General features: G+C 46.0%; 1 pseudogene; it reads right to left on the minus strand.

Moving 5' to 3' along the window:
- Positions 1–1907: 1907 nt before the first annotated feature.
- On the minus strand, positions 1908–2352 carry LOC129511376 (U1 small nuclear ribonucleoprotein C-like; annotated as a pseudogene).
- Between the last annotated feature and the right edge of the window lie 6444 nt (positions 2353–8796).

Consider the following 8796-nt stretch of genomic DNA (forward strand, 5'->3'; position numbering starts at 1 on the left):
GCCCGGACACCGCCTTTCGCTTCTTGTCCCAAACCGACCTTGCTGTCTGTCCCCTGCACATGGCTTATGTCTGTCGCAGTGTAGAAGCCAGGCGTCGTTCCTGTCTACACTCCTTCCAGAAGCCTCGATGTGCCCGCCCGCCAGAGGCCCCAAGGTAGGGGCTCCTATGCAGAAGGTACCACCTCGAAGGCAAGTGAACGGAAGAGAAGGGGCCCCAGTGACGAGGGCACCCGAGCTGGTGGCCAATCTAGCCCCTCCGAAGCCCTGGCCAGCCAGGGCAGCCTCTATGACACGGTGGCCAGACTCTCAGATCATCTCTCTGTGGCTTTAAAGAGATGCAGACGGGGACGCCTGGGTGGCTCAGCCGTTGAGCGTGTGCCTTTGGCCCAGGTCATGATCCTGGAGGCCTCAGGATCGAGTCCGGTCATCTCCTCCTTGGCACCTGTAGGGCAGCTCGCAGTGGTCGCCAGCACCCATCTGAGCCGGCGAGGCAGGCGGGACGTCCCAGAACGAAGCCACTGAAGCCACATCCCACCATCTCTGCCGCGTGGCAGGTGCTGGAAGCCAAAGACGGAAATTGGTCTCGCTCACACTCTGGGGAAACGGCTGACACGAGGGTGGGGGTCGTAGGAGGGAGGGGCGGGCGGCGTGGACTGCTGTGTCAGAGGCTGCAAGCCGCAGACTCATTGCTTGCTGACATTTGGCCACATTTGCTCCTCTTCCCCTGTATGTAGCCAAAGCTACAGGTACAGAAACACAGCGAACCTTCGAACGAGGTAGGGGCCTAGGGATGCCAACCCAGCCCTACCCCCATGCTGCCATCAAAACTCCGGAACTAATTTTTTCTTAAGATTTTAAGTAATGTTGAGGCACTTGGGTGGCTCAGTGGTTGAGCGTCTGCCTTTGGCTCAGGTTGTGACCCCGGGGTCCTGGGATCGAGTCCCACATTGGGCTCCCTGCATGGAGCCTGCTTCTCCCTCTGCCTGTGTCTCTCCCTCTCTCTGTATGTCTCTCATGAATAAATAAATAAAATCTTAAAAAAAAAGATTTTAAATAATCTCTACACCCAATGTGGGGCTCAAACTTACAACCCTGAAGTCAAGAGTTTTATGCTCTACTGACTGAGCCAGCCAAGGGCCCCTCCATGTAAACCTTTGACTCCCCCCAAACTTAATAGCCTGCTATTGATTAGAAGTCTTAAAGATAATATAAACAGTCGATGAACACATATTTTGTATTTGCATTATATATGGTATTTTTATAATAAAGAAAAGAAAGTGTTATTTAAGAAAATCATAAGGAAGAGAAAATACATTTATGGTACTGTACTGTACCAAGAAAAGTCTGCACAGATAAACTGATGCACGCAGTTCAAACCTGTTGTTCGGGGACACCTGGGTGGCTCAGTAGTTGAGGGTCTGCCTTTGGCTCAAGGCGTGATCCCGGGTCCGGGGATCTAGTCCCACATCGGGCTCCCTGTGAGGAGCCTACTTCTCCTTCTGTCTCTGTCTCTCTCTGTCTCTCTGTCTCTCATAAATAAATAGAATCTTAAAAAGAATTTAAAAAAAAACCCTGTTGTTCAAAGATCAACTGTAGATATAGATATATCTCTGTAGATGCACTTGTATACATAACACACGTGTATATGTACACACATACACACATACTTTTTCTTTTAACTAAAAGTTTACAATTTTATTTTCACATTTCACAATACAAATAAACATTGCCTTTTTTTTTTTTTTTTGTCTCACTACTCCCCTGCAAAAACTATTTCTCGCTGATAGGAAGGGGGAGCAAGTCTTCCTTGTCACGCTGTTAGAAAATGCCCAGAGTCACAGCACCATGATCTCCTGGTGAAGTAGAACAACTAATATAAAGTGAGTATAAAGAGGTTCCTGTCTCTCCTATCTGTCTGGTCGAGTCATTCCTGGCAAGTGGGCACCATCATGGGACGGGCAGGAGGTCTCATCACTGGGCGCCCAGGCATCATTGGCATGTGGCCTCATCCCAGGAGGAGGAGGCCCCATCATTGGCATCATGGGAGGGCCCCCCAAATGGGGCACTGGCACATACCAGGGGGAGGAGGACCCTGGAGACTGGGGGGAGGTGGGATCATTGCCCCTGCAGGAGGAGGAGCAGAGAATGGAGTAGGAGGTATCTTTTCTTGTTGAAATGCAGCGGTCGTTTCATCCATCGGGCTCTGAGCCCGCTCTTCCATCCATTTCTGATAGTAGTCTTTCACATTCTCTTTTATGTTTCCTTCCACTGCAGTGTGTCTTTCTCACAGATGGAGAGTCATGGGTGAGGTATGTGTCGCAGTAGTCACAATAAAACTTAGGCATGTTGCTCTGCAGGCCATTGGCTACTCCCTCACACACTCTTTTTTGATTAAACAATCAAAAATAAGTTACAGGTGTGAAGACATTTCGCCTCTACTGCAGCATTCATCTACTAAGAATAAGGACATTTTCCTACACAATCATTGTCACACTATTTAACAGTAGTGCTGTAATACCATCTAGTACCAGCCCAAACTCACCTCACCACAACTTTCCCCAGAGTATTTTTTAATAGCTTTTTTATTTTCTGCCCTGGTGTCTAGTCAAGGTCCCAATATTGTTTTTGATCATTTGACCTATGTGGTCCCTTTTCATCTAAAAATGGTTCTCCCCAATACCACCTCTTTCTGGCTCTTCATACTGCTGACATTTTTGCAGGGTCCAGAGCAATTGTTTTGTAGGACGCCCCATGTTGTGGAAGTGATTATTCTCTGATGGTGATGTTTAACTTCTCCTATCCACTGTGTTATTTTGTAAGCAGGAAGTTAGGTTAAACAATTTTGGAGAGAATACCTGGGAGGCACAGGTCTGGTGGAGACGTTGTTAGCGATGTATGATGTTTGGGAGCTGCTTGATTTCTCCTTTACAAACATGTAACCTCCCTCTTGTCATTAGTCATCTAGGGGGTGATACTGGGAGTCCGTGTGAATATCCTGCTCCCCAACACCCTTCCTCCCAGTAGTTTAGCATTCAGGATTGATCTTGGACTTGCTTCTTAATGATTACACTTGGGGTTGCAAATGCTGACTGTCTAATCTATCATCCCTTATACATTTATTACTCTGCAACAATGAACTTTTCTTTTTCTCCCTATTTTTCTTGTGTTCTGGTTCTTTGTTTTAGAATTATGATGAATTTATGTTTTAAAAAATATTGCATTATAATCAATTAGCTTTATTCTTTTGATGTGAAATCGTCCCAAATTTGGCCAGTGAGAAACTCTTTCAAGCTGACTCCTGTATCCTTTTTTTTCTTCTAAAGCTTTATTGGCACATAACTCACTTTCTATACAGTTCACTTATTTAGAGCGTACAGTTCCATGGTTTTCAGTTTATTCGCGGAGTTATGCGATCAACCGACAAAGTCCACTTTAGGACATTTCATCACCCCCCGCCCCCCCCCAAAAAAAACCCATTACTCATTTAGTGTTTCCTTTCCATTCCCCCAACTCTCTCAGCCTAGGCAGCTATTCATCTACTCTTTGTTCCTACAGAGTTGCCTGTTCTGGACACGTATAGATGGAGTCACATAGTATGTGGTCTTCCGTGAATGGCTTCTTTCACCTGGTGTGAGGTTTTCAAGGCTCATCTATGTTGTGCTGGCTCCCATCAGCACTTCATTCCCTTCTAATGCCAGATAACATTCCATTTTATGGATATGCCACATTTCGTTTATCTTTCCTTCTGTTGATGGGCATTAGAGTTGTTTCCACTTTTTAGCTGTTATAAACAATGCTGCTATGAACATTCATGCACGGGTATGAGTGGGAACACGTATTTTAATCTCTCTTGGGATATACCCAGGAGTAGAATTGCTGGGTTATATGGTAAGTCTATGATTAACCTTTTGAGCAGCTGCCAGTCTTTTCCAAAGGGGCTGCAACATGTTACATTCCTAGTAGCAATGCATGAATGAGGGTTCCAGTTTCTCCATATCCTCACCGACACCTGTTTTGTTTTGTTTTTAAGATTTTATTTATTTATTTGACAGAGAGACAAAGAGTGAGTGAGCACAAGTGGGGGGGGGGGGTGCGGGCAGAGGGAGAGGGAGAAGCAGGCCGACGCAGGGCTCAATCCCAGGACCCTGGGATCCTGACTGAGCGGAAGGCAGACGCTTACTGGACTGAGCCACCCAGGCGCCCAATCTTTTTGATTATAGCCATCCTAGTGGATGTGAAATGATATTTCCTTTTGGTTTTGATCAGATGATATGCAAAATGATAATTTCCTTTCCCTCAGGCTAATGATCTTGAATCCATCTTTTCCCTGTACCTTTGGTTCCTTCCAAAGATTCACGTCTTATTTTATTTCCAGAAAATTTACTTGTATTACAGCTTTGTTTTATTGGCATGTTTTTCTTCTCTGGGGACTCTGGTGATAGATACGTTGGCTTTTTGTCTATCTTCCGTTATCTCTCACTTTTTCTCTGTTATTTTTACTTCCTTTCCAGATTTACTTTTGGTTCTCTTAACTCATACATTTTTTTCTCAGTATCCTTTACTGAGTCCTTAGTCTAGCTTATTTTCCCTTAGACGCCATATAATTTAGTTTTCATATCTCAAGATCGCTTTTTTCTTTCCTGAACTGTCAATCCTCACTTTGCCGTTTTCTACTGTGAGTTTTTAAATATTTTTTAAATATTCTTTATAGCTGCTGTTGCTTGCTAAATGATATTTAATCCATGTTGAGAGAGCTGTGATGCAGTTTTCCTCCGCTTTTTGGTCGTATTCTCTTTAGCTAAAAAGGTTTGATTATTATTTTGTTCTGCAGTTGTTTTATATGGATGCTGTTTTGTTTATCCCAAAGAATCTTGGATCCTCCTGCACCAGAGATAACAGGTGTTTCTATACTGAGGGGAAATGACAGTATAGCAGGCATAAGGAATAGGTTAAAGTTACAGCAGGAGCTCAGAAGGAAAGCAAGGAAGGATGATTTCTTGGGAAAGAAATCATCTGGGGGAAAATGGGAATGGTAGATGAATGTGAGCATTTCATACAAAGTACTGGTAGAAATATGTCACATCTAATGGAAAAAATAAGAGGAGATACAATGAAATCTATGCGGGTAAAAAAAAAAATCATTAGCTCCAGGAAAAACAAAAAGCTATAAGAGAAAGGAAACATACCACTATGTAGAACTCCTCTGTAAACAATATTTACACATGATATAAAAGGTATCTACTGACTTAATTATGAAAATTGTGATATACCAAATTTAAGGTGGATGAGAGAAAATAGGAAAGGAGCTATAATAGGGCTAAGTCCTCATCTAACACAATAAAAAGTCAGCAGATTGGGTTTCATATTCATAAACCAAAAAGTAACAAGTACATTATTTAAAAATATGGAAATAACAGAAGAGAAAGTTAAAAATTTGAAAATGAAAGCCTCTAATAAAGGAGATTAAGGGGTTTAATGGGCAGTAGAGGGCAGCTTGGGTGGCTCAGTGGTTTAACGCTGCCTTCCAGGCTGTGATCCTAGAGACCTGGGACCAAGTCCCACGTTGGGCTCCCTTCATGGAACCTGCTTCTCCCTCTGCCTGTGTCTCTGCCTCTCTCTCTGTCTCTCACGAATAAATAAATAAAATCTTAAAAAAAAAAGGGCAGTAGACTCTTAGAAGTCTTATGAGTTTTGTAGTACTACATGATTTGAAAAAAATAGGTGTATGTGTTACTTTAATAACATAAAAAATGTAATTAAAACAAGATTAGTTAAAGTGCCTGCTGAGAGTTTGTAGTATTGTCCTTCTGGCTAAAGTGCACACTCTGAGCCAAGGGCCACTACAGTTTCCTCCACAGGAGGCAGATGTCAGGGAACCAGCTGGTGAAAGTAGATGTGGCACCTCTCAAATTATACCTAATGATTCTCCAAAATAGATGCTTCCCTTTCTTTTCATCAGTTGGTTTAGATACTTAAGGGCAGTGTTCACAGCAGAGCCTCTAACAATGGTTCCCATTGGCTGGAAACTGAGACTGAAATGGTTCTCTCGTGTTCTTGGAAGCTGCAATGTTGGCTGATGACCAGACCTGACCAGCAAGTGGATAGACTGGAGGCAATGGCAGGAGGAGTATGACTGGAGCCCAGGAGGTCTCCGAGGGTGCCTCATCACTAGCGTGCCAGAAATACAATCTAATGGGAACCTACCACATTACATGCAGGGAGGCCCCCTAGGACAGACTCCTCAAGCACAAAGATTTGGTTTACCCCAATGGGTAAAGAATCCTGGTCAGCTTGAAGGTAAGGGGAACCTGGAATGAGGAGGAGTGGAGAGGGCAAATGATAAATGCCAATAGAGCTTCATGACCAGTTGCAAAAATGAGGATTGTAGCCTCTCCTGGTATTTTGTTTTTTTGTTTTTTTTCTGTGTCACGAATGAGTGTAGATCTTTACCTATGGTCCTTTCTCTTCATCTCCCTTCATTATTGTATTTTCAGTATATGAGTGATGGTTTCTTTTAAATTGTAGTCTGCATACTACAACACTGAGATAGGATGATGATGAAAGTCAGGGTAAAAATGAACCATCAGGTACAGATGTGGACTTGGGGGCATGGAGCCAGAGCCATGCTGTTCTAGCACTCTGGTTAGGGTACGTGTGTGAACTTTTAATGCCATTATGAATTGCTTTTCAATTCTTGTGATATTAGTTATCCACTCAAGATTGTTTTGGGTAGGACCATTGACTTGTTCTACTCTAGGTCATGTGTCTGTGTGCTAGCTACCAGTAGGCAAGGAGGGTTCTGGTTTCTATTGAAGCTTCTACTAGACCAACTGGTTCCTACTGTGGGAGGAAAGGCCCAGACTCCTTCCAAGACTGAGAGTAAAGGAGGCTCCCTCACATTTGAAAGATACCCAGATGGTGGGTAGCCAATAGATACTCCATGATCGTCTATCCTTCAGTCTGCCCAATGCAACCATCTTTCCTACACAAAAAAAAATTCACTCATCCCCTCCTCAAAAGAGGACAGCTCTGTCTCATGAATTATTTTATCTGCCCCCAAGTCCACATCTGTAGGTGATGGCCCATTTTCCCCCCTTTCAGGGGATTTCAGGCAGTTCCTTAAGGAAAGATTACTTGTCAGGCAAAAACAAAAGATGCTCGACAGAAAATTACAGCTGAAAGGAACCTTGAGAGTCATCCATCCTATCCCCTCTTTTTACAGGGTAGAAAATGATAAAGGCCATGGAAAAGGTACATACCAAGTGCTGCAGAGTTCAAAAGGGGGCCAGTGCAGGTCTGGTTGAGATAAGGGTGGGCTTGATGAAGGTGGGAGGATTTAACCTGGAACCTGACACACAGTGGGTGGACTATATTGGTCTTTTACTAAGCTCAAAATTACTTCTGCCCATAGTCTGCTTATCTCAAACTCCACCACCCATAACTTCTTTGGTGTTTTTTTTTTTTTTAAGACTATTTATTTGGCCTTGATTTTTTTTTTCTTTACGTTCCCTTCATTTTGATTTGATGTCCTGATTCTCCATTTGACCTGGTTGCCTATTTGGACTTGGCCGGATTCTCTGTCCAGCTGAATGTCTTGGCTGGAGAAAAGACCCAAGTCTCAGCCCCTGGGGTTAGGTGATTCTCCCAGAGGTCTTTGGTGTATTCAGGAAAGACCAAGGATCACCCTATGCAAATGCCTTCTGATATCAGGCAGGTAACAGATGTGTGAAGAGGCTGGCTATTGATTAATACACAAGTGGTGCTCATGGGATTTAATTTTTATTAAAAAAAAAAAAAAGCAAATAAAGTCAATGTGGTGCCCAGACAAAACCTATCTGGGGTCTAGTTTCTGCTTTTGCTGCCAGAAGTTTGTGACTCCCTGTGTAGACACAACCTGTAGCTATCAGGACAGGCTCAAGAAAACTCAACAAGTCTTTACGTCCTAACTGCCTGCGGCCCAGGAGCTCCCTGAGAAGGACGTTATCCACACCTGGGGTTCAGGCCTTTACAGACTCGTTTGATAAACTAGTGGAGGCATTGCGTGGAAGCCAGATTGCCCAAAGCGCTGCTGAGCAAAAGGATCAGAAAGGAGGAAGGGATCTAACACGGGCACAGCGTGACCCCCCGCCCCATCCCAGCCTGGGTTCCGCTGGGACAAGCATCCCAGCCTTCCACCGCTGGACCCTCTTCCCCTTGGTCTCCATCACGGATGTCCCACGGGACCCGGCTGTTCAGAGCCTCTGGGTGGCTCCGGGCTCATCCACCCTCCCCGAGCCTGCCTAAGTCCCACCTCACCCCTGGAGTCGCCCCCAACCCCTCGGGCTGGAGCCCTTCCCCTCTTGCGCTTGTTACCCTGGGGCGGGGGGCGAGAAGAGGCACCTGTTCGGGCCTCGGTCACACGTCCGCGCACAGTCACAGACCGTGGGACCGCTCCTCCAGCACCGCCGCGTGCCCCGCGCCACATGAACGCAGGGATGCACGCACGCACGCACGCACGCACGCACGACTGAGGCCGCGACCTGCATCCCGCATCCCGGGGAAAGCGCCCCGCGGGCCCCCGTGCCTGCAGGACCCCGCTCCCCTGCCTGCAGCAGCCGAGCGGTGCAGGCGAGCGGAGAAGGCCGGCCGAAGAAGACGCGGCCTCCTATTGGCCAGGACGGCGCGAGGGGCGGGCTCTGCTCGGGGGAACCGGGCGTCTATTGGTGGATCCCGCAGGCTCCGGGCTGCGATTGGCCGCGCCGCTCCCCGCGGAGGAGGGGCGGGCCGCGAGGGCGTGGCCGGCGCGCGGTCCCGCCC

Source organism: Nyctereutes procyonoides, unplaced genomic scaffold (genome assembly GCF_905146905.1).
Source record: "Nyctereutes procyonoides isolate TBG_1078 unplaced genomic scaffold, NYPRO_anot_genome, whole genome shotgun sequence".
Taxonomy (NCBI): domain Eukaryota; kingdom Metazoa; phylum Chordata; class Mammalia; order Carnivora; family Canidae; genus Nyctereutes; species Nyctereutes procyonoides.